At 39.3% G+C, this 27151-nt stretch overlaps 2 long non-coding RNA genes across 4 annotated transcripts; one reads left to right on the forward strand and one right to left on the reverse strand.

Annotated features, from left to right (window-relative positions):
• Positions 1–141: 141 nt before the first annotated feature.
• On the reverse strand, positions 142–26388 carry LOC148868098 (uncharacterized). 2 transcript variants are annotated; one of them, XR_016106829.1, is made up of 4 exons: positions 26073–26388; positions 4633–4853; positions 781–940; positions 142–653 (listed from the first exon to the last, which is right to left on the reverse strand). It is a non-coding gene; the product is annotated as an uncharacterized LOC148868098 (long non-coding RNA). The 2 variants fall into 2 exon arrangements; XR_016106830.1 differs by having other exon boundaries at positions 170–653; positions 4633–4865.
• Positions 545–14805, forward strand: LOC148868099 (uncharacterized). Of its 2 annotated transcripts, XR_016106831.1 has the most exons (3): positions 545–683; positions 4318–4413; positions 4503–4938. It is a non-coding gene; the product is annotated as an uncharacterized LOC148868099 (long non-coding RNA). The 2 variants fall into 2 exon arrangements; XR_016106832.1 differs by lacking the exons at positions 4318–4413; positions 4503–4938 and adding an exon at positions 14569–14805.
• Positions 26389–27151: the final 763 nt, after the last annotated feature.

The following is a 27151-nucleotide window of genomic DNA, read 5'->3' on the forward strand; positions in this document are numbered from 1 at the left end:
AACAGCTCAGCTGCACATTATAAGGTCTATTCGAACACTGTTCGAACAGTCTTTACAGCCTTGCATCCAGAACATTTCCGTACTTTTGTACTCTATTTATGACGATATTATATTTGCAGTGGAAGGGTATGTGCGAACAGGTTTTGCAGTGATTGAACCCGGTTTCTGAGAAACCATTCATGGTAAAAGTTCCCAATGTACGACTGTCATAACTTGCTGGGACAATGTTTCGTAGCAGATGTTAACTCCCAGGATCAATGCTAGCATTACAGCTGACAGTGAACCAGCCAATACCCCCCCCCCCCCCCCAAGAGGCCTGGCTGTACACAATCTGCTGCGAATACTTCCATGTATAACTAGCTGTAACGCCAATTTTCCGTGCTCACTGGTGATTGGTTTTCATCGCCTGATGCGAATACATCTATGTATAACTAGCTGTAACGCCAATTTTCCGTGCTCACTGGTGATTGGTTTTCATCGGCCGTTATGCACCCGTATTCGCACCAGATCCGGAGTCGCCCTGAAGAATTTGGCTCTAAGAAATTCCCCCACTTCATCAGAGCACGGGCTTGCGCTGACCGAAGCCGATCTCACCTCATCAATAGGAAAAAGCTCCCACCACAATCTTGTATTCTTGGTTTATTACGCACCACCTGCAACAGTGTCGGTCTGTTCTGTTTATGGTGAGTAATACTCTAGCAAAATTCTACGTTTCACCAGATTCACTACTTCAATTACTGAGTCTCTTGGTTACAGATGACGCTATAATTATAGATATACCTGATTGCAGAAGAATATTACATAGAATCATTTGAACCAATGAGCTTCACTAAAAATATGTCCTACACAAAGCCTCCGCTCTCTGTAACCCATCTTAAAGGTCCTCCAACATGTAAACTAGTACACCACCATGGAGGTACTGACGGCCGGTTACTATCACCTGTCCATTGCAACCAACTGATTTAGTCATCTGATCAATGAAACTAAAATTTAGTTAACATCATGTCCCCTTTTCTTCAATCAAAAAAAAAAAAAAAAAAGAATTAAGCACTTAATACAATGTTATGGGAAATAATTAGAGGTGACTACGGCTCGGTTAACCGAAGCATGGGCAGATTTTGCAAATCGAACTGGTACCACCAGTTTTTCCATTTCCCCAGACCAAAACCAAACTGGTACCACCAGTTAACCGGTCCGCCAGTTTCAATTTTTGACCGGTTCAATTCTTCAGTTTTTCGGTTTTTTATATTTATAATATATATTATATAAATATATGTATAATATTATATTATAAATAATAAATGATATATAACATATTATAAAAACTTATAATATATAATATATTTATAAATAGATTATTATAAATATAATATATGTATATGTTTATATATATAATGAATATATATAATATATACAAAATATGTGACATGTATTAAAAATATACATATAAATATATATACCAGTCAGCTCGGTTAACTGCCAGTTTTTTATAGGTTAACCAAAAACCAAACTGGTCCTTCGGTTTTTCAAAAATACTAAACTGAAACCGAACCAATCAGTTCAGTTAACAACATTTTCCGGTTTGGTTTTCTCAGTTCAGTTCAATTTTTTGGTTTTTCATGGACACCCCTAGAAATAATCAACCAAATTAACCAAACTGTAAAATCGAAAAGAAAAAATAAAAGAAAACATAAACTCGAATGGTAGGATCATTGAACCAGGAGACAGCCCACGTATTAGAGAACAGGAGCATTACTTGGAAATCCCATAGTCATTTAGGATCAAATTCCATCTCAGTTTATGTAACACCAAGCAGAAGTAGGAGAATGCATGGGCAAAGTAAATAATTTGCATGGTTAGAATTGTCTGAAAAGAGTGCCTCTGGCTGTAGAATATCACAGTCCTGTCACCATAGTACTTATGCTGTATGATAGCAAAACTACTGCAATTGATGCCATGTATGCAAATTCCTTACAAAACTAACAAAATTCAGTTGTTCTCTAAGAAAGTGGGCATATATAAGACAAACATGGCAAAACAAGAAAAATAAATAAAGTATTTACTCTAACAGAGAAAAGAACTTATATATGCTTGCCACAACCTCACAGGTTTGTTGAAGGAACCCTCTAGAAACATTGGTGCAAAGAACCTTAATCTGCACTGTTGTCACCAACTAACAAACTTATATTCCACATTGGAAACTGCCTTCAAGCTCTGAAATTACAGGCTTCAGACATGACTATGTTCCATCACATGGTTCAACATCAATGCAAACGGTTACCAGCCAGAGTTTCTATACAAAGTATATCCACAACTTACAAACAAACCACATGACTAGAAAGCAACTCTCAACCAGGGAAGGGGCCCAATGCACCTCACATACTATGCTAATTTTCAAGTCCTAAAAATCAACTTCTAAATTCCACTGTTGAAGTTAAAAGCCATACCGTTTCTTTATTTTGGAAATCAACAAGTATTATCTTGCAAACCTAAAAGGAGAGAAAATGCATCCTTGTCACCAGAGATATTGGTAGAGATGACCATAAACAAATATGAGTTCACTTCAAGCCCATCATAACATCATTAAGCAGTTCCCCTCAACCCAAAGTGTCATGGCAGCACTTGAGAAACTAACCCAACATAGGGAAACAACCAGCAGCTTAAGCATGTCCGTATTAACATACTCCATTGGCTCTGCAATCAGAAACTCCTAGGATTATAGTTTCCTGGAATTGTATGGGTTCTAGAGTAGCAATTAGGGAAAGAGTGTGAACGTATTAGATTTTACTTAAAAACGTGTGGAAAGAGATAAGGAAAATCTTTTAGGGTTCTTCATCATCATCATCCAAGCCTTGTACCAACTATGAGGTTGGCTACACGAATTCCATTTTGCCATTTCTGTTCTATTTAATGTCATATCCATTGTTAAATTACCAGTGCTTAAATCATTTCATACTACTTCTACCCATGTCCTTTTTGCTCTACCCCTAGCCCTTCTAGCCCCTTCAACTTGCAACAAATCACTTTGTACGGGTGTTTTTGATGATCATCTATGCACATGACCAAACCATCTTAGTCTACTTTCTTTCATTTTATCACCTATTGTATCTACCCTAGGTTCCATCAAATGACTTCATTTCTGGTCCTATCATTTCTAGTTGTTCCACTCATCCATCTCAATGTACGCATTTCTACCACATCATTTTTCAGACATGTTGTTTCTTGACTTCCCAACTCTCTGCTCCATACAACATAGCTGGCCTTACAACTGTCTTATAGAATTTTCCTTCTAATCTAAATGTATTCACTTATCACTTAAAACTCTGGATGCACCCCTCCCTTTTAACCTCCATAAATTATATTAATCAGCAACTATGGTTTGGTTTCCCTGCAAAACAAGAACAAGAAATAAATAATTCACAGAAAATATATTAGCATTCAAAGGTTGCACAGACTAAAAACAGCAATGTTTCAACACAAGAAAACTCAGTCATATTCAAGTAGATCCGTTAAAGTGATTTAAACCAACTAATAATAAATAGATAAAAACAATATATTTTATGTAAAGATAAGATGCAAGGTGAATTCCCCTTGATCATGAACCGCATGCATGGAATGCATTAACTTAGTCACACTTCGTTGTAAGTGTTATGGGCCCGGGAATAGGATCTCGTCACGGGTTGGTCCACGGGGAAAACCTCTTGTTTTCCCTTGTTCCTCCCTACTCTTGATGAACCTATCTTGGTGCCCTAATGGTGATTTGTCCAAGAGATAACCTAACTCTCCTTGCTCTCTTTCTTTACTGAAATTTTCGATGCCTTTATTGAATAATATCAGCTCCGTAAATAGGAGATTACAAGATATAAGAGTCCTACTTTTAGGAAGACTCCTTGCTAATTAGGAAGACTCCCTACTAATCTATCCTACTGAACTGATAAGATAAGATAAGACTGAACTGATAAGATAAGATAAGACTCCCTTAATCTATCCTACTGAACTGAACTGATAAGATAAGAACACTGAATAGATAAGACTCCTACTAATCCCTGCTACTGAAAGCAGATAAGATAAGAATACTAAATAGATAAGATAGGATGAGAACACTAAATTGCTGCTGCTGAGAACACTAAATTATTGTTGCTGCTGCCAGCGCCCACATCAGTAAGGCTATGATTTCTCTAACATGAATATGACTCTTTTCTCCTAACTCTCAGTCTTCTTTTTGCTTATAACGTTAGCATTTGGAACCTGATAAGCCAAAAACATAATCTAGTCATTTACATACTATGCCTTAACTAAAAATCCCATTATTTTCAGGTCAGAGAATCACAGGTATTTTAAACCATTGATACGCAAACAACTTCGGGAAACCTGCCGACATTGTAAAACAGCAAAAATCTTGGCAACAAGACAGTTAAGGCACCTCTCAATAAAGATAATGGGTAAATTTTAAATCATGACGTTCTGTACATAATAAAGGTAACTCGCTAATTTGTGTGCAGGTTAAAGATTTCTTAGATATCCAAAATCTTCACCAAGTATTTGTTTGCTAAAACATGAAACTTTTAAAGCAGATGCATATACAAATGCTAATTGAACTAGTCCTACTATCAATTGAAGAATTCAAGTTACCTTCTTTCTCTGCGGTAATCTTGCAACTTGGAGGAGCAGGGTAACAAGCTTGAGGCCAGAGATTCATCACAGGTCTATTGATTGTGTAAGACAAGATCAATAATGAAAGTTATTTTATGAGGAATAGCGTTTCCAAGGGAATGTGATGCCCACATGGAAACCAAGGCAAAGGGGTCCACAAGTATGAATTTTGAAGTGGCTTGGCTGCTCAAGCTGCAAAACTGTCCAGAGTTCTGAAGATGCATTAATGATATTTGTACAGAAGAGTTAGTATATGAAGAAAAAAAGGAAAGAACATGGAAGAATAACAAGTATGGTCTCACTACTAGGTATCAATCTTCAGGAAGTCTTACTACCTAAGAGAAGTGAAAATTTGGAATCTCACCATCACTAGGAAGAAGAATCATTTTCCTCCAAGCAACCTAGCTGCAAAGCTCAAATCTCAATGCTTTTAATTTAATTTGGTAAAAGGGTTATATTGACCATTTATTGGAAAAACTAGGAAAGGATGCCCTAACTTAGGTAACAAGTTACTTATAAAAAGATAAACTAAGAAAGTATTTCTTAGAGTATCATTCTACAATATTCCCTTTAGATTCTTCAGTAGTCGCCTTCAACTAGGTCATGAGTAAAAAACTTAACTATGGATTATGGATCTTGAGCTTTTGACTGCAGAATGGCAGAAACGGGCTTCTTCCTTGGGCTTAACACAAAAGTTTTCTCATGTTTGAGGCTCAAAGGCAATATAGGGGTCTTGTATGGACATGGGCCTATAGCTGGGGACTTTACCCCCCCCCCCCCCTTACTGCACCACAAGGCTCCATGAACTTATTTTCTAACAACATATGCCAGTTCAGGAAAATTGAAACTACATGAGGTAATTTGTCCTTATAATGCATAGAGTTAGTTCAAAGGGGGCATTCACTCTCTATAGAAAGATGTAATGTAAGGAACCACTGGAATGATAGGCTATATGAGATCCCAAAACAAGTAGGTACCACAGATATTAATGCAACAGATTGAGAGTGTCACAAGAGTTAGACTCATATGTCCTTTTTAGATATTATATTTTATTTCTTTTGCATTCTTGTGGCAACACCCTTATTGCAGGAAGGCACTGTCCTTTCTTTAGAGAGAGGTGTGGTCAATAAGCAACCATACTTTCCCCTGTCACATTGTTTATCGTTGTTCATGAGTATTTATTTTCTCCTACAATTGTCTATTTTTATATTCCTAGAATTCCAGTACCCCCTAAACCATGGTTTTCCATTCATCTATCACTCATGATTGTTTTCTTGAATTCATTCATGCTTATATTATAAAATAGTATAAATCTAACAAAGTGAGAAGTCAATACCCTTCCATGTGGTTGGAAGTTGATGTAAAATGTATTTTGGTGTGATCAAAGCCCTATGGTTCTTAAGGAGAAACAGAGGCAGAAAAACACGGAGACTACTCATTCAAGTAATCTCCCAATTTCTTAGAGGAACCTCAAGGGGAAAAGGTTAATTATTATAGCTTGACAAGGTAGGAAATTTACCTAGTTATGAGAGAACAAGCTCTCCATTTGAAGATGGATCTATTTGTAATTGAGAATAGAAGATGGAAATAAGTAATTTCAAGAATTCAGAATGATCTCAATCTGCTCCTCCTTAAACACTAAAAATTAACCCTTTTTAGATGCTAGCCTCATCAAGAATGGAATTGGCAAAACAGGATTCATGTAGCCAACCCCATATAGCTAAGATAAAGCTTAGATGATGATGCTAGTTTCATCAATTTCAAATGCCATGAAAAGATAAACTGAAATGACCTCCCTTCATGTTCCATCCAAACATGGATGTAAGTAAATAATTTCATCCTTCCAACAAAGTGATTCATATATAACTTAGGAAAATTACTTCTGAAAACCTCAATTGTCCAAAGACCCATCTTCCAACATCTTTTTGATATCCACAACTCTTTTAAGTAGTGAGTGTAAGGGCATGTGCCATGCACATGTGAAAGTAGATAAAATGGAAAAGAATAAAAAAGATGAAAAAACATTAACTTCTAATTTCTTTGATTGATTGATTAGATTTAAAGATTAAAATATTTGAAGAACTGCCATTTATTATAAGAAATAACCTTATATGATATGATGCTACTAAAATTCTCTGATTTTAAGTTTTATGGCTGCACAAAAACCAAGGCAAGTATCTGCATTATATAGTATGGATGTTGCAAAGGTCATTTATATTCACTGAAAATCATCCAAAACAAATACTTGAAAATCAAACTATAATCATAGGAAAGTTGCTCAATTGCAGTTGACTGAAAGTCCATGTGAAGTTGAAATGCAATTTATAGATACTATCCTTGGCCTGTCAATCCCAGCCTTTTTCTTCTATTGAAGTTAAGAAACTCCCCACCCATTTTACATTCAAAAACTACCTAGAAATTGACCTAGTCCTGGACCTCGGTATAAAACACTAAAGTGAGAGCAGAAAAACTGAGAATGTCAAATTTATTACTTTGTCATGCTTCTATCTAATAAAACCACATGAACATCATCATCAACAACAACAACAACAACAACAAAAAAAACTTTCTTTTATAATTCACCAGAACTTGGAATCATTTCATCAACTCAATGTCATAATCCACCATACAAGGACTGGTTTAGTGTCTGTTATGAACCTGATCTTCAGGTGACCCTCTCTGTTGGGTTTTCATAGACATCTGCACATTCCAAGTAATTCCAGAAATGTAAATAAAGGAGTTAGAATAGGGAGCACAAGTCCATTACAACTACAAAAAGGGCATGAAATATTTTTTAAAGATGGTAAGAAACTTTTCTTTTAAAAGGGGAGGGAGAGCTTCCCTCTGAATCAAAATACAAAACAGTCCTTGCCAGTAGGTGCAGCATACTAAAACCTACAAACTCCTTATATAAATTGGTCCACTGGATGAGCAGCCTCTCCATTTTCCTAATTAATTTCTCTCTGGTTGAGACCATGATGACCAGAAAACAACAATAGGAACCAAACTCCAAAGAATAATACCCCCCTTTTGCTGAAAGATTTAGAGAGCCACAAAGCAAAATGAGTGCTCAAGTCTTTTGGAAAAGCTATAGGCATTCCAAAAAAAATGTAAGAAATGCATCAGTATCCTGTAGGTGAACTGTTGTGGACGCTTTTATTGGGAAGAAATACAGCCGCAAACAGCAGCAGTAATGGGTGCAAGATTCAGTGATCTTACCTTATCTGTTAGCTAGATACAGTGTCCCTGTCCTATCTTATCTGTTCAGTGTTCTTACCTTATCCGTTTCTATCTTAGCTAAATTCAGTGTTCCTATTAATTAGGCAGTAGTATAGATAAAGGTTATTACGAAGTCTTCCTAAAAGTAAGATTCTTATCTTCTTGTAATCTCCTATTTAAAGGAGTAGATGATATTCAATGAAACCATCGAAATTTTCAGTCAAGAAAGAGCAGAGGAGAGTTGGTGATCTCTTTAACAAATCACCATTAAGGCACCAAGATAGGTTCCTCAAGAAAAGGGAGGAACAAGGGGAAACAAGAGGTTTTTCCCATTGACCGACCTGTGACGAGATCCTATTCGCGGGCCCTTAACAATTTGGTATCAGAGCAAGGCGTCATGGATGACTTTGAGCAATTGAAGACTAGGGTTCACGATCTGGAGCACAAACTTGTGGAAAACAGCAAGGAGGTGCGCGAGATCAAGGACGATGTCCGAGAATTGCGGCGCTTGATGGAGTTATATTTTTCCAGCAAGGAAAAGAGTTCAGAAGGGGATACAACCACAGATGGCCGCCGACCAGACGTGGCAGAATCGTCCGGCGAGTAGCAGGTCATTGCCCAGGGAGCCACGATCGTTCCCAAATACAGCAGGCTGGAGTTTCCTTCCTATAATGGAGCTGGAGATCCTTTAGGATGGTTGTACAGATGTGAGCAATTCTTCCGCAACCAACGGACAGAGGACAGGGACAAGGTAGGCTTAGCCGCATTCCACATGACTGAGGAGGCGCAGCTCTGGTTTTACAAATTGGAGCAGGAGGAACCAGGGCTCAGTTGGACCCAATTCAAATCCTACTGCCTTCTCAGATTTGGGCCCCCATTAACAAGCAATCCATTAGGCAAACTAATCAACCTCAAACAGACGGGAACGGTGGCTGAATATCAGCATCAGTTTCAGACCCTCCTTGCAAGAGCATCGTCGGTATGACCAGAACAACAAGTGGACATGTTCACCGCGGGGTTAGTAGAAACTTTGAGGGTGGATGTGGAGATGTAAAATCCCCCCAATCTGGTTACTGCTATGAATTTGGCTCGCGCTTTTGAATGCAAGCTGCAACTCAACCGCGGAAGTATCAGTTTGGGGCGGCCTCAAACAGCATGGGCATCCCCGAAACCACTCGGAATGGCTCCATCTTCTACAGCCAGCCGAGAACAGAAACAACAGACGAGAAACAATTCCAGATCGGCGTCCAGTTTGGGAAGCAGCATTGTGGCACCCCCCATTAAGCACTTGTCTAGGGCTGAGATGGCAGAATGCAGAGCGAGGGGACAGTGTTTTAACTATGACGAACTTTACTCAACAGGGCACAAGTGCAAGAGACTTTTCTGCCTCCTGGTGGATAACCAAGAGGAAGATGAGGATGAACCCTCTTCATTGGAACCTGAAATTTCTCTCCACGCAGTCACTGGAATAAAAACCTCCCAAACTATGCAATTGCAAGCGCGGGTAGCGAGGAAACCAGTATTGATCCTTGTTGATTCAGGAAGCACACACAACTTTGTAAGTGAACAAGCTGCCCTCCAGTTGGAACTACCAATGGAAGTCAAACGGAGACTGCAGGTAGCCGTAGCAAACGGTGAAAGAGTACACAGCCCGGGCATCTGTAAGGGAGTCCAAATACAGGTCAATTCTAAATCCTTCTTTGTTGATTTGTTTGTGCTATCCTTGGATGGATTTGGTGTTGTTCTTGGGGTGAAATGGTTGATCACCCTGGGCCCAATCCTATGGGATTTCAGCGCCCTAACGATGACCTTCCACATGAATGGAAAGCAAGTGACATGGCAAGGTAACGTGGTGAAGGCTAAATACCCACAGGTTCATGTGCTCCAAGATGAAACGACACACGCAGCGACCATGGAAAGGCTCCTCGCTGATTTTTCAGATGTGTTCCAAGAACCCAAAGGCCTTCCTCCTTCCCAAGCTTGCGATCACCGGATCACTCTGGTGACGGGTTCCGGACCAGTAGTCGTAAGGCCTTATCGCTATCCACATTTGCAGAAAGATGAGATAGAAAAGCAATGTGATGAAATGATGGAGCAGAGGATCATCCGCCTTAGCCGTTCTCCTTTCTCCTCGCCAGTCCTGTTGGTGGCAAAGCGGGATGGTACTTGGAGATTTTGTGTTGGCTACAGAGAGCTTAATAACCGGACTGTCAAGGATAAATTCCCTATTCACATTGTGGACGAGTTGTTGGATGAACTTCATGGAGCCCAGTATTTCACAAAAGTGGATCTAAGGTCGGGGTACTTTCAGGTTCGAATGGCTTCCAAAGACGTTGAGAAGACTACCTTCCAAACTCATCATGGCCACTTTGAGTTTTTAGTTATGTCGTTCGGTCTCACAAACGCCCCATCCACATTTCAGTCCTTAATGAATGAGGTATTTCAGTCCCACCTTCGCAAATTTGTTTTAGTATTCTTTGACGACATTTTGGTTTACAGTAAAACATGGATAGAACATGTGCATCATCTGAGGATTGTTTTTGAGCTACAGTGCCAACACAAGCTCTTCCTTAAACGATCCAAGTGCTCCTTTGGTGAGCGCTAGGTCCTTTACTTGGGTCATGTCATTAACGGCAAAGGAGTAGCAGTGGACAGTTCAAAAATTCAAGCGATCAAAGAATGGCCCAAGCCTAAATCCGCCAAGGCTCTATGCGGGTTCCTCGGTTTGGCAGGATATTACCGCAAATTTGTACAAAATTATGTCATGTTGGCTGCCCCATTAACCAACCTGCTGAAGAAGAATGCCTTTCATTGGGACAATGAAGCTGACATGGGTTTTGCAAATTTAAGGAATGCCCTCTCCACCACTCCAGTTTTGCAATTACCAAACTTTGATCCTGAGTTTACAGTTGAGTGCGATGCATCCGTAATAGGGATTGGTGCCGTATTACAGCAACAAGGGCACCCGATTGCTTTCTTCAGTCGTAAACTTGCTGATCATCATTTGAAATTGTCATCCTATGAATGCGAATTGATTGGGTTAGCTAGAGCAGTCCAATACTAGAGACCATACTTGTGGGGAAGATCATTTGTTGTCAAAACTGATCACTATAGCCTCAAGTACTTGTTGGAGCAGCGATTTGTCACTTCTCCCCAACAACATTGGGTTAGCAAGTTGCTTGGGTTTGATTTCCGGGTGGATTACAAGGTGGGTTCTTTAAATCGCGCCGCAGATGCATTGTCTAGGCGCGAAGAGGACACTATGCTCCTTTGTGGGATTTCACGTCCTCGAGTCACCTTATTGGATGACATCAAAAAAGAGCTGCCACAATCAACAGAGTGGACGACTCTTGTTCAGAAAATTCAGTCTGGAACTGCAGACTCCAATTGGTCCCTTACAGACGGGCTTGTGATGTATAAAGGTCGGATATATCTTTCGGCCGGTTCCTCTTTAATTCCCTCCATCATCTCCAGTATTCATAACTCCACCCATGAAGGTATTCAGAAGACACTGTATCGCGCCCAAGTTGATTTCCATTAGCAAGGTATGAAGGCTTCTATTAGGGACTTTATCCAAAACCGCTCTACTTGTCAACAACAGAAATGGGAAAATCTGCATCCAGCTGGTCTTCTTCAACCCCTTTCGATCCCAATGCAGATATGGGTTGATATTTCCATGTATTTCATAGAGGGACTGCCCAAGGTTGGGGGAAAATCAGTTCTTCATGTAGTGGTGGATCGCTTCTCTAAGTACGCCCATTTCATACCTTTGTCTCATCCGTACAATGCTACTTCTGTCGCCCATGTCTTTTTCACTACATTTTTCGCTTACACGGGTTACCGGAATCTATTGTCAGCGACAGAGACCCGGTTTTCAATAGCACCTTCTGGAGGGAATTGTTTCGGTTACATGGTACCACCTTAGCCTTTTCTTCCGCTTATCATCCTCAATCAGATGGTCAAACTGAGGTGGTGAATCGAACGATCGAAATGTATCTCCATTGCTTTGTTGGAAATTAACCGCGACGGTGGGTTGATTGGCTTCCTTGGGCCGAGTATTGTTATAACACTGCCTATAATTCTTCTTTAGGGATGACACCTTTCCGAGTTGTCTATGGTCGTGAACCTCCTCGTTTGTTGTCCTATGAACTTGGTTCTACTCGTTTGGAGGAGATTGATCGTTCCCTACAAGAGCGAGATGCCCTTTTTGTTGAGATTCCTCTTCGTTTACAACAGGCACAACTCCGCATGAAGCATGCCTATGACCAGCATCGTCGGGAATTGTCGTTTGAACCTGGGCAGTTTGTTTGGTTGAAACTTTAGCCTTATCATCAACGCTCCTTGAGTCACAGGGTTGCTCCTAAGTTAGCTCCTAAGTTCTATGGGCCTTTCAAGGTTTTGCAGCGAATTGGTGCGGTTGCATACCAGTTGGAACTTCCAGAGCACAAAAGGATTCATGATGTTTTTCACATTTCCTTGCTCAAGCCATTTAAGGGTGTTCCTCCTATCAGTGTTCCCTCCCTACCACCCTTGAAGGAGGGCAAACTCATTCCCCAACCTCGGTCTATTGTTCATTCTAGAATCAATCGCGGTGTTGTTGAAGTTTTGGTGGAATGGGCCAGCTTACCATTAGCTGAAGCTTCCTGGATTCCTTTGACTGAGTTTCAAGACACCTATCCTGAATTTGAGCTTGAGGACAAGCTCTTAGTCCAGGAGGGGAGTAATGTTGTGGACACTTTTATTGGGAAGAAATACAGCCGCAAACAGCAGCAGTAATGGGTGCAAGATTCAGTGATCTTATCTTATCTGTTAGCTAGATACAGTTTCCCTATCCTATCTTATCTGTTCAGTGTTCTTATCTTCCTAAAAGTAGGACTCTTATCTTCTTGTAATCTCCTATTTAAAGGAGCAAATGATATTCAATGAAACCATCAAAATTTTCAGTCAAGAAAGAGCAGAGGAGTGTTGGTGATCTCTTTAACAAATCACCATTAAGGCGCCAAGATAGGTTCCTCAAGAAAAGGGAGGAACAAGGTGAAACAAGAGGTTTTCCCCGTTGACTGACCTATGACGAGATCCTATTCGCGGGCCCTTAACATGAACTTGTAGTGAACCAGTAAATGCAGCACATATTCTTCCTCTTGATCACAAAGACTGCAAAGATTGTCCAAAACTATGGCTCTGGATCTTGGGTAGTTGATGGTGAGGATTTTATCCATAACAAGAACAGCCTAGTGCACGAGGCTCCCACCAATGCGGGGTCTGGGGAGGGATAGATATGCGCAGCCTTACCACTGCACATACAGAGATGTTGTTCCCAAGATTTGAACCCTGGTCACCTAGGTCGCCATGGGGCAACCTAATCATTGCACCAAGGCCCACCCTCAGGATTTTATCCATAATAGCAGTATAGATAAAGAAAATGGTTTTGGATGGACATATAGGTTTCCATGTCCACTTCCATGCTACTGAAAAGCTATTTGATTCATTGGAGTTTTTGAAGAAAGATCTGAGAATGAGGCAGATTTGAATGCATTCCACCACACCCAATCCTTAGATCCAAGCTGGAATTTTTTTCGAGGAAAAGGTATCTAACATTAACCCAAAAAGGGGGAGGGGATATTGATAACTTTGTAGTTTGATGCTTTAACGGCATTATTGCAGGGGTATTTTAGACCTTAGAATAGTCAAAATGTCTCCTTTTCCCAGTTAAATTCAATATTGTGACCTCTGAGGATCTCTATACAAATCCTGGGGAAAACTGGGGAAGTTTCAAGGCTGAAATGCAGTTTTTGGGAAGCTGGTGTGAATTCCAGCTGAGAGGGGGTGTTTTTGTGAAAAACTGAGCACAGGCGGGCGCCTCTTATCTACTAAACCCAGAATGGCGCCCCTCCTATTGTATTAGCATACTCTCCTCTCCTTAGTAAACCCTAGGGCGCCCCACTCATTCTTTTCATCTCTAACAAACCCTAGCCGCCCCTAACTGCTAAATCCTCACCTTCCATCCCTTCCTAACATCTAATCTCCACCCTCCATTCTAGGGCACCCTCTTTTGAGTGCATTCTAACCCTAGGGCACCACCTAACTTCTAATCCCCACCATTCAGCTTTCACTAGATCTCAGCCCTCTATTTCACTCTCTATCTCAGCCATTCACTCTAGGGCGCCACCCACTCCTTTTAATCTCCACCTTTCAGCCCTAGGCACCTAAATCTCCACCATCCAATTCTGGGCGCCCAAATCTCAGCCCTACATAATATTGGGCGCCCTCTCCTTCTCTTCTCAGCCTTAGGATCACCTTCGAACAATCCTAACCCTCCATTCTCAACCCTAGGGTGCCCATATTTCTGCAAAACCCAGTTGCTACCCCCCTCTTTCTCTCTAATCCCAGTTTTATCCACCCTTCTCTATAAAAAGGACCCCAAGGGCCCTAGAGAAGGGGTTGGTCAATTCACCCAGTTCACAAGGCTAAGGTTTCTTGAGGAGTTCAAGGGTTGTAGAAGGGAAGGACGCCCAGCTCTTGTCAGGAGGGGTTCCTGCAAGCAGTCCAGCCAATCTGCAACTACCGCCACTGGATCTGATCAACCATCCTTTTATTTTGTTTATTTTCTTTCATGTTATTTTTATTTCAACAATCTTATAGATTCAATTTCTATTTGTTTGTGTGTTTTGCAAATCCGAATTCGTCCGGTTCAAGGCTAAGGTGTCTCGAGGGGTTCGAGGGATGAAGAAGGGAATGACGCCCAAATCTTGTCAGGAGGGGTTCCTACAAGCCGTCCAGCCAATCCATAGCTACCACCACTGAATCTGAATTTTGGATCACATTTATTTATTTCTTTTGTTGATTCCAGTGTTCTTTTATTTCTGAATTTTGATTATTGTCTTGTTTAATTCCGAACCTTTAATTTCAGCATTAATAAATTTTATTTTCTTATTTTCTGCAATCCCCAATTCCATTTTCTTTTTATTTGTCCGAAACGAGAAAACAATAATTTTTCCCTCGCTTCCCTATGAGTTCAACCCCTTCCTGACCATGTACTACGTTGTTTAAGGTTACGTGAGGATTGGAAAAATTTATAAATTTCTAAATTGGTGTTCCAAAGTGGTTAACAACACGCTTCCGGAGACACCAGATATGCATGGGGAGATGTACAAACCGATAGAGCAAAAAGACAAAAAACAACAGCCCTATCAAAAAGATGGAACGCTATTTGTACATTACAAACAATTCCTGCCCACACCAGACCTATACAAATTATCAGTTATTTGATTTAATCCCTAGGAATCCATCTGTAGCTACAAAGTAGAGAAGAAGACAGCTCATGAATTTTGGATAGGATCTGAGCTGGATTTGGATCTCATTAATTTCATCCAGCAGAGTTAACAATTCCATAACCTCCCAATCCTAAGAATATCTATGCAAAATTGGGGCCCAAACCACTTCCCCAGCAATAATTTCATAACAGTTTCAAATTGGGGCTTCCTTGTTCAGGGCCATATTGAAGATATGGGGATAAGCCTGACAAAGAGGTCTTAATCGACACCAGCTGTCTTTCCAGAATGATATACACTCCCATTTCCGGGTTTAAAAGCAATGAACTTAGAGAGTTCCACTAACTTCCATGGCACCCTTCCAAATATTAACACCATTCTCGGAGAGACATAGTGGTCCAGTCATGATCACTGCTATTTACTTCAAACCAGGCAGTTCCATAATTCATCTTTCTTGTTTCCATACCACCAATAACTCCTTCTCGAACAGAGTTTTCTTCATAAGACAGAGATTTGATGTTGATCCCCCCTTTTTCTTAGATAGACAGACTTGAGGCCAAGCAACAAAATGAAACTTCTCTTCATCATTGATCCCAAATCCTGTCTTGCTTTCTTTAGAGAACTTATCACTGAGGATAGAAGAGTAACTTGCTATATATTACCATCTAGACATCCATAATTGTCAAGGAAATGTCTGGGCAATAAGGCGCTCATGGAGGGTCACCTTGTGTAATCGCCAAGATATTTTTTACACAGTACTCCTAGATACTTGTATATTCTTAATTTTTGAAATTACAATAATAAAATAGACATTATTAAACTATACGATTCAGTTTAAGTTAAAATACTAGTTTCTTTTTATTATTTCTCATTTGTTAGGGTCAATCAACATTTTTTTTATCATTAACAGAAATAGATTCATTAAAAAACATAAACTGCTTCAAAAGCAAGCAGTAGGGCAAACTGTGCAAGGAGCATCGATCTGAGCAACCATTTCAGGTAACTTAAACCAAAGACAACAACAGAAAAGGGAGAAGAAAAACACTGATAAAAAACAAAAAAACAGCTTACAATAAAGCACCTGGCCCAGGACAACCCCAAACTAGACAATCTCTACTAACCTCTGACCTTGCCAGAAGATCAGCCTGCGCATTTGAACTTCTAGGGACCCAACTGAACAAGGCATTCAAGGGGGATACTAAAGATTGTGCTCATCTCACCAAATTCCTCACTTACCAAGGGGCCTGAGAGCTTGTCCCCATCCAACTTAAGACTAATTGACAATCACCTTCCACTTGCACATTCCTCAAATCCTACAGCTTCAAAAGTTCAAGACCTTGAGTCAGGGCTAGCAGCTCTGCTCTCAAGGAGTTCCCATGACCAACTGGATCTGAGCAGCTGAGAATAATATTGCCCCCTCCCCATGGTCCCCAACAATTCCACATACCCTAGAAGCCCCTGGTTTTCCAGGACAACATCCATCGAAGTTTAATTTAATCACCCCTTCTGCAGGAGGGGCCCACTCAGCTGTTTTTTGCTGCCTTCATTCTTGGAAATCAGAAACCACCAGCACCCTCTTAGTAAGTCATTTAGTGAAACTCCTCTGAAGTCTTCACAGACCACAGCCCAGTGAGCTGCCCTTGATCCAAATCCCTACTTTTTTCTTCAAACACACATTTTTTTTCACACCACAGCCTCCACAGAACAGCCCCACGTAAACATTGCCAAGGTACTCCAAATGCTACAAGCCATCACCTCAATTTTGAATAGATCAACCACTTCAGCCGGTGCCACCCATTGTTTTCCAAACAACTGAAAAGCTAGCTTCCTCAAGCTAGAGGCAAAATAGCAATGTAGAGGAAGGTGATTGGCATTCTCCCCACTCTTCATACAGAGGACACACACATGAGAGAGAGCCCAGAAATTCCATCTTCTTTGGATCCTTGCACAGGTATTTGTAATTTGGTTAACAGCCTCCTGCCTCCCAACAGAAAAATCTAACTTTAGGAGGGATTGGGCTATACCGCCTTGAACCCTCAAAGACTTCAAAACTTGAACTGATAAGCATGGAAGATGGAAGACCTCAAAATTTTACCCAATCAACACATATTGATTATTTTCATCACCATCATCTTGTTCTTCTTTCACCCTTGTTGTAACATGCTATGTACTAGCGTAGGGGTATTTCTGGCATTTCCTCCTCTATTTGTTATAAGCTGTCACCCTAAGTATAAATACTAACTTGGGTGCCGCCAACCACATCTTTATGAATAAGAACTTCTTCTCTCTTCCTTCTCTCTTTTCTTCTTCTATTTTATTTTTTCTTCTGCTGGACTACATGGTATCAGAACGCTGATCCGGGCCTAATCTTATCAGATCAAGTTCTCCATCTGAAACTCTGTTTTTCGATTGGAAGACGAAGAGAAAACTCCTTCGGACTGACCTAGCCTTTTAGTCTTCCTGTTTTTTCTTTTCTCTCTTGGTCGTTGCACCAAGAAGAGGCTTTGCGGTGATTGTGGTGACAGCAGAATGCAGTGAGCAGTATTTCTAGGGTTTGCACCTAGTTTTTTTATGGAATGTGGGTCGTGGAATCACTACTGTACTCCAGGTATATACTGTTACATTCACATTTAAGTGTGTGATTACTGTGAATGTCACAGTTTGGGGTTGTAGGAGCTGGTTGTCTCCTTTCCTTTAAGCTGAAGTGTTTTTCAGCCAGGGTTTACTGACCTACAGTCCGGCTGAACCTGTTTTTGGAGCCCTTTTTAAGTTACAGGTGGTGGATATACTGCTGTTCTCCTTGGTTAGTGTGTTGCTCTCTGTTTGGGTGGTTGGTTAGCCTACTATGTGTACCAATAACAATGCTGTAGAAGTACAGAACTTCTTTCTCAGTTTTTTCTTGGAAAATCAGCAGTAAAACATTGGGTAAAATGGCTACTGAGGATTCAGCAACCTCTGGTATTACTTCCCCTCAAGGAAACCTTAATGGGGGTATGGACAGCATGAATTTCTCTATGACTATTATCCCTTTTGATGGCCTAAATTATCTAGAATGGTCCAAAGGCATTAAACTTTATATCACAGCTAGGGGGAAAGCTGGTTACATAAGTGGAAAGATTAAAGAACCAAAACTAGTACAGCTAAACATGATAGGTGGGACCAAGAAAACAGTATGGTTATGTCATGGCTTTTAGGTTCCATGCTGCCTCATGTAAAGAAAAGCTTCATATGGGCTGATACAACTTGTGAGATTTGGGAACAAGCCAAGGCAACCTACTCTGAAGAGAGGCATTTTGCCAAGATTTACCAACTCCAAGTAGAATCATCTACTTGTAAGCAAGGAGACCGTAGACTATCTACATACTATTCAGACTTTACCTCTGTATGGAAGGAGCTGGACCATTATCAAACTATTGAGTGGAAGGATGATGAGGATGCTAAAGAGTACAAAAAACTTGTCTCCCAACAACAAGTGTTTGCTTTCTTGTTGGGGCTGAATCCTATTTATGAACCTCTTCGGGTATAGATCTTAGGAAGTAGAGAACTTCCTTCAATTCAAGAGGTATATGCCTTAGTTCAATAAAGCAGAAAAAATAATCTAATGAATGTTTCTGAGGGGGAGCAACCAGTTTCTCTAGCTACAAGAGGGGGTAACATTGGAATACAAAAGGGAGAATCAAGGAAAATTTGTGACAAGGACAAGTTGTGGTGCACTCACTGCCAGAAGCCTAGACACACTCGAGAGACCTGTTGGGAGCTAGTGGGGAAGCCCAAGCGGGCAACCAAGAATCAAGACACATCAAAGAAGCCTCCTCAAAAGAAATTTACCTATGCAAATCTGGCTGCGCAAGATTACCAATCAAATAATCTGACTACTAGTACTTCTCAAGAGCATCCCGGTGGTTCTGACCCTAAGGAAGACATCATTAACTCTTTCAGAGATCATTTGGAACTGTATGGTTGGACTCTTGGATAGATGGATAGGTTGGCTCCTACCCCTTCTACTTCCTTTGCTTCTACATTAGGTAAAGGTGCTTCTGCATTTCTTGTGTGTACCTTTGTTCCTGAGTCACCTTGGATCACTGACTTAGGGGCATCAAACCATACGACTGATAAGTCAAATTTATTTCAGACCTACACTCTTCTCTCTAGGAGGGAAAAAGTGAGAGTTGTTGATAGGTCTTTATCCACTATTGCTTGTCAAGGATCTGTATCCCTTCCTGATGGCCTTGTTTTACCCCATGCCCTTCATGTTCCCAAACTTCCTATTAATTTGTTGTCCATAAGTAGTATTACTCAATCCTTAAACTATTTTTTAACCTTTTTTCCTCGTTCTTGTGTTGTTTAGGATTTAGCCTTAAGGAGGACGATTGGTAAAGGAGATATGGTTGATAGCCTCTACATTTTGGAGAATAAAGCTTGTCTTGCAGCATTAGCTCATGTGAGTCTTATGAGTCAATCTACTAAGAGTCAAGTTTGGTTGTGGCATAATCGCTTTGGTCATTTGTCCTTTGAGCCTTTGAAAGTTATGTTTCCTAAACTTTTTAAATCCGTGTTTGTCACTAGATTGCAATGCCAAACATGTCAATTGAGCAAGCATTGTAAAACAACTTTTCCATCAAATAATAAAGATATGTTTTGCCTTTCCATGTTGTTTTTTCTTATGTTTGGGGCCCTATGAACATACCTACTGAGGGTGGGTACAAGTATTTTATCAGATTCATTGATGATTACTCTAAATATACTTGGATATATCCTATACATTCTAGAGAAGAAGTACCCCATAATTGTGAAAGTTTTCCACCGCACATGGTTTTTACTCAATTTCATGTTGAAGTTCAAATTTTCCAATCGGATAATGCAAAGGAATACTTTCATCATGACTTAGCTGATTCTTTTCCTCTCACGGATCTCTTCATAGAAGCTCGTGTGCCAGAACACCACAGCAGAATGGTGTTGCCGAAAGGAAGAACCGACATCTTCTTGAAGTTGCCCGTAGTATGATGCTACACATGAATGTTCCAAAACGGTTTTGGGATGATGTTGTGATAGTCGTGGCTTATGTTATCAATCATATGCCATCATATCTCTTGCAAGTTCCACAAGTGGAGGAGAGGCAAGTTCCACAGGTTTCTCTCCCTTCTATTCCTGACTCCTCTCCATTTCGTGTTCTCATGAGGCGTCGTAAGGAACAGCTGAATCCAAAGGATGTGGAGCAGCTAGAGACTATACATCCAGCATCATATGACTCCTTGAAGGCAAATCCAAATACCCTTATTCCCCTTGACATTACTGAACCTATTACTATTGATAATTCTACCAATAATCTTGATGTTCCAATTACTCATAGGAAGGGTGTTAGATCATGTACTACTAAGCATCCTATTAACCATTTCTTGTCCTATGAAAACATTTCACCATCATTTCGTGCTTTACTAATTGCCATTGATTGCATTTCCATTCCCAAAAGTGTTGTAGAAGCCATATCTATACCTGAATGGACAGATGCAATGAAGGAAGAAATTTGTTCTCTACACAAAAACAACACCTGGGAGTTGGTGGATCTTCCTAAAGGCAAGGAGCCAATGGGGTGCAAGTGAGTATTCACTGTAAAGCACAAAGTAGATGAGTCAGTTGAGAGGTACAAGGCCAGGTTAATTGCAAAAGGATATGTATAGGTGTATGGGGTCGATTATGCAAAAACATTTGCCCCATTTGCTAAAATGAACACTATTCGGATTATGTTATCCTTGGTTGTTAACTTTGATTGGGAACTTCACCAATTGGACATTAAAAATGCTTTCCTAAATGGGGATCTAGAAGAAGAAGTATACATGATTCAACCTCCTGGGTTTGTAGCACAAGGGTGTGAAGGGAAAGTTTGCAAACTAAAAAAGTCTTTATATGGTTTGAAACAATCCCCAAGGGCCTGGTTCAACAAATTGGGTTCAAGCGATGCCAGTCTGACCATACTTTATTTGTCAAAAGGAACCAAAAGAATGTTGTGGCCTTAATTATGTATGTTGATGACATTGTGATTATGGGGAATTGGGACTCTGAGATTCAGAGAGTTAAAGAATCCCTTGTTGTGCAGTTTGAGATAAAAGATCTGGGACAGTAACGTTATTTCCTTGGTATTGAAGTTGCCCGCTCTCAAAAGTGCATCTTCATTTCTCAAAGGAAATATATCCTAGATCTCTTAAAAGACACAGGAAAGTTGGGAACAAAGCCTACAAATTCCCCTATTGATGACAACCATTATCTTGGTGATTGTACTGGAGAACCAATTACAGATGTCAAGAAGTTTCAAAGGTTGGTAGAAAGACTTCTCTACCTATCAATGACTCGGCCAGATATAGCTTATGTTGTTGGTGTCCTTAGTCTGTTTATGCATGCACCGACAACCTCCCATTTAGAGGCAATTGAGAGAGTGCTCAAATATCTAAAGAAATACCCAAGAACTAGGTTATTATTCTAGAAATATGGCCATATGAAAGTGGAGGTCTACACAAATGCAAATTGGGCTGGAGAAGTTGATGATAGAAAATGAACTAGTGGATATTGTACCTTTGTTGGTGGAAATTTGGTCACTTGGAGGAGCAAAAAGCAAAGTGTAGTGGCCAGATCTAGTGTTGAGGCCGAGTATAGGGCCATGGCGCATGGACTTGCTGAAGTGCTTTGGGTAAAGAATTTGATTGGAGAGTTGGGCTTCTCTAGTGATGGTCCAATGTCTCTCTATTGTGACAACAAGGCTGCCATTAATATTGCAGCCAACCCAGTTCTTCATGACAGGACCAAGCATATTGAAGTTGACAAGCATGTCATAAGGGAAAAACTTGAAAAGGGGGAAGTTTGTACCCCTTACATCAGTTCCAAGGAACAACTAGCCGATGTCCTTACAAAGGGTCTTCACTATTTGCGGCATAATGAGTTGTGTGACAAGTTGGGCATGATTGACATACATGCTCCAACTTGAGGGGGAGTGTTGTAACATGTTATGCACCAGTGTAGGGGTATTTCTGGCATTTCCTCCTCTATTTGTTATAAGTTGTCGCCCTAAGTATAAATACTTAGGTGCCGCCAGCCACATCTTTTTGAATAAGAACTTTTTTTTGAGAAAATTTAACCAGGATTCATTAAAGGAAGAAGAGGTACATGAGAAGATGTACAAAGTAGAGGAAGAACCCCTACAAGTTACAAAGGAGGAAGTTTGTCGCTATACAAATGCTCCAAGTACACACCAAATTTAGCTAAGCCATCCGATGTATCTTCTCTTCTTCTTCTCTCTTCCTTCTCTCTTTTCTTCTTCTATTTTATTTTTTCTTCTGCTGGACTACAACCCTTTCTTTCTTTTTCTTCTTTTCCTAGAACAAAAGTAGAGGCTCAACCCCTCTATTTTCTGAAATTTTTTTCTTTCTTCCATTTTCTTTCAAGAATATGTTTATTTTATATGTTTTGAATGAAGCTTAAAATTTTTATGAAGATTATAGACAATTAATAGTGGAAGATGGTTGCCGCTTCCTATGGAACTGAGGAATCACCTAAGGGTTCCTGGTTTTTTATTCGAAAAAAAAAAAACATCACCTAGGCAACTAGGCAATGATTAATAGTGAAAGATGGGTTTTATTAAAAAAACATCACCCAGCCTCACCTCTACACCTTGAAAACTATACCTCTAGGGACCACTACCATACTTCAACAATCGAGAAATACGAAGATAGCTTAACATATGGAGCAATGAGTTCGCATGGTCACAACACTTTCTTTTGACCTTCCAATAAAACACAATATGCTATTAACCAAATCACCCAATGAGTGCTTGCCTGGGTGATTTGGTTTTGATTTGTTCACATGGTCACAACACTTACTTGTGATCCTCTAACAAAACACAGACATGCTATTAGTTAAACGAAAAGCCAAATTATCCGGTGAATGCATCTTGTTGTTGCTACCCCAAATGACATACTAACAACTCGCTATCATATATATATATATATATATATATATATATATATAAAGAAAAAGAAATTGCTTCTAGCTTCAACTACCTTACTATGACAACCTAGAAATACCAAGGTAGCCAAACATGTTGAATTATGAATTCACAATTCACACAACCACAACTTTCATGCAACCCTCCAGTGAAATGCAAGTGTGCTATCAATCAAGCAAAAAAAAACAAATTGCCTAGTGAGTGCATGCTTAGGTGATTTGGTTTTCATGAGTTCAAATAGTCATAACAATTTCTTGTGAGCATCCAATAAAACACAAACATGTTGTTATCAATAAAATGAACACCAAACAACCCAGAAAAAGCATATATTCTATTGCTACACCAATTTATTCTAGAACAACCCGCTACCATGTAAAATAAAGATTACCTCTAGTATATACTACCTAACTATGACAATAAAGTAATAGAAAGTGTAACATGTAGAGTGATGCCTAGGTGATACGGCACTTATGGAGGGTCACCTCACTTTGTTTCCAAGATATTTTTTACATGATGCTCTTGGATACTTTATTTTCTTAACTTTCTGAGATTATAATAATAAAACAAACATTATTAAAATAAATTATTAATTTTGAGATAAAATATTAGTTTCTTTTTAATATTTTTTTTATTTTTTAGGGTTTAATCAAGATGTATACTGTCTTGAACCCTCAAAGACTTCAAAACTAAGCATGGAAGAACTCAAAATTTTGTCCAATCAATACATATTTATTTTCTTCTTCTTCTTTCATCATTTGTTTTCTTTTCTTATTTTCCTATGACAAAAATAGAGGCTCAGCCCCTCTATTTTCTAAAATTTCTTTTTTTCATGAATATGTTGATTCTCTATGTTTTAAATGAAGCTAATACATTTTTTGTGAAGATTATAGACAATTAATAGTGAAAGATGATTGCTACTAGCTACAAAACCTATGGAACTACCCTAGAACTCATGGTTTTTATTCAAAAAAAAAAATCTTATCGCCTAGGTGCTCACCTAGGCAACAAGGCACCCCCTTATGAGGTATGAAACAATGAAACAGAGGCTAATAAACTCTTGCTTTACCTCTGTTTGGCCCTTTTGAACTAGACTCCTCTTTATCTCAGTTCCAGTTCCTTCTTCACACTTGATTCTCTTCAAAAATTCTCCATGAACAAGAAAAGGCATCACTGGAGCTACATTTTTTCCAAATCCTTGAGCAAAAACTGATTACCTACAATTACTTTAAGTTGCTTTAAACCTTTCATCAGGGCGAAACTGGAACTGAAGCAGAATTTCTTTGTTCATTTCTGATTCTATTGTTTGGGATCACTTCTGCAATGAGGCAGAATTCTTTTTGTTTTTTTTTTATTAATATAAAATGAAGAGGAATTCAACAAAATGCAGACTTTTAGCCTTCAAATTCCACACTTTAACAGAACTAAAAAAAGACTATGGATCAGTGGACACTAATCTTTCGTTCATCTAAGATTAGCTGGAAGGGTTTTCTCTTTTCTACAGAAACGTGTTCATGGTTGGTGGCAACAGATAAAAGAGAAAAAAAGAGAAATTGCACAAACACAAGAATTTTTAGTAGTTCAGTAAGACGTCTATGTGTATAGGCAAAGGTTATAAATAAAAGTCCTGCCCAGAGGATTGTAATGACTTGAAAAATATCAAAAACGAACTCTTCCAAAAGCAAACTTTCTTACCAAGGCATTATTCTTCCCAAGTGAGGAATTCTTCCCCAAGGGCCAAGAATTAACTCTACTCTTCCCCAATATAAACACTATTGTAACCCCATGAAACACAATAGATGATACCTCTCCACCACCCTTAGAAAAGGCATCCCTATCAAAGCTCAAAAATCTAAAACACAAAGAACCAAGCCCATAGAATCCAGAATGCCATAGACGCCAATAACACTATAACCAGGCAATTTGCCATTCTTCTTAAAGGAAAATCCAATTTCTCACTTATGGCGAGCCCAACTCAACTCAACAAAAGCATGTCCCAACTATATGACTACATGAATCCAGTTCTGTCATTCCACTCTGTTCAGTGCCACATCGTAAAAATTAACTATGACATTTACAAGAGGATTAGAATCAATTTCTAAACTACTCAAGCCAAACCACTCCCAAAATTTCCACTGAACTAGATTGGCTATCAGTTATCATACCATCCCAAAGCCACTATGTTACTCGACTTGGAATTCAAGCCATAAAGTCCAGTACTCATCAATAATTTAAAATATATTCATTCGAGACTAGTGTCAGATCCATGCAGAAAACAAATGGATATGCATGAGAATATCAATATCAAAGCATAAAACAGTGTGTTGATACATCAACAAAATGTGCACATAATCGTTTTTTCTCAAGTGATTGATAGTACAAATTTCATATGCATATCATAGATAAGAAACCCAGATAACATATATGAAATCTTCCGATAACAATAATAAAGTGGAATGATTACAGAATCTGGCTAAAAAGTAGTATTATCCAATGCATACTTACACCAGGATGCGTGGATGGTGTATCAAATATTGCATAATATGTTAGGAGTTAGTGACAATAGATACATAATATATTAGGAATCAGTGACAATAAACGCCTGTCCCCCGGGTCAAAGATTTGAATAAGCTGGAAATTTGTAGGATAGTTCTTGGCGTTGACAGCTTTCCACATCTACCATTAGAATTTCCAACTAAAATACTTGAGTTTCACATGAGAACATAGTTTCGCCTAATGAATCTTGAAATGGGGAAAAAAGAAAACCAATATCCATTTACCCAATAAACTAGTTGGTCCAATACTAAAATGTACAATATTCGTTAAAAAAAAAAAAAAAAGAGGTTAAGGGATATATAACAGGATGAAAGCAAAAAGGATAAGAAAAAAATCTACATCTAGAGCAACCTCATTGAGTATATGGGTCTTTGATTACTTACATCAAAACCTCCGCAGAATAAAATCTCAATGCATTTTCACGCTACTACCTTCTAGTTCTGATTGCTTAATCCGAGGCCACCTTTCAAACCGTCGACCATGGGTATGGGAGAATGCAATATGGTTGTCGAGAATCGAGAAGAAGAATTTATAGGCAAGTTACAATGTTTTGGGGAGAAAAGTGCCCTCCTTCAGTCTATGATGAAAGTTTCAAACACAGTGGTACTATGATATTTTTTGTTCTTCTTCTTCCTTGCGACAAGGCCATTAGGCCAAACAGCTCCGCTCGAGTGGAAACAAAACAAGAAACAGAAAACCGAACACATTTAAGGGTTAAATACTTAAATACCCATATGGTTTGAAAATTAACTTAAAAGTCCCTTAAGTCTTCCGATAATAGACAAAATCCTCTCCACCGTTAGCGCATCGTTATAATCCGTTCGTGTGCAGTGTCACGTTACTTATATAATTTTTTAATTTTAAAATTATCCTTTTGCAGTCGATTTTACCCTTCATTGTTCTTTAAATTTTCGAAATAAAACACAAGGCAATTTTGCGGATGAAAAAATATTATATGAACTGAGATAAGAAGTCCCTTGCCATCCTTCTAAAATCTAGAATCTAATGTCTCCTCAGCCTCTGTAAAAGTTTTTGCTCAAAGTCCAAAAGCTCCTACCTACTTCACAGCTCTGATTAACAAGTTAAAGCTGCATCGGGATCGAGGGTCACGAGTTAAATTTCTCGTTGTAGAACTACTCTGCAATGAAATTGATGGGCCAAGTCAAGCAAGCACTAATCGAGTTGGTACTGAAGCAGGACGCACTCCTGAAACACACGTAAAAAACCGAATTGGGGTCTATTGATGTGATGTTGGGCAGTGATTAGTACCCAAAAAAAGGTTAATAGACTGTATAGCCCGAGTTGGCTAAAGAGGGGTCTATCAAAGTCTGGTTCTTTTTTCCTAAATTTTTCTCTATGGGTTCATAACTTGGTCAATCAAGACTCAAATAGACCTTGACTTCTCTTGTTTTGTAGTTTTGTCTGTGGTTTCTTGCTTAATGCATATCTTCTTACTAAGAAA

Source organism: Nelumbo lutea, chromosome 2, assembly GCF_056320005.1.
Source record: "Nelumbo lutea isolate HS-2025 chromosome 2, American lotus-T2T, whole genome shotgun sequence".
NCBI classification, from domain to species: Eukaryota; Viridiplantae; Streptophyta; class Magnoliopsida; order Proteales; family Nelumbonaceae; genus Nelumbo; species Nelumbo lutea.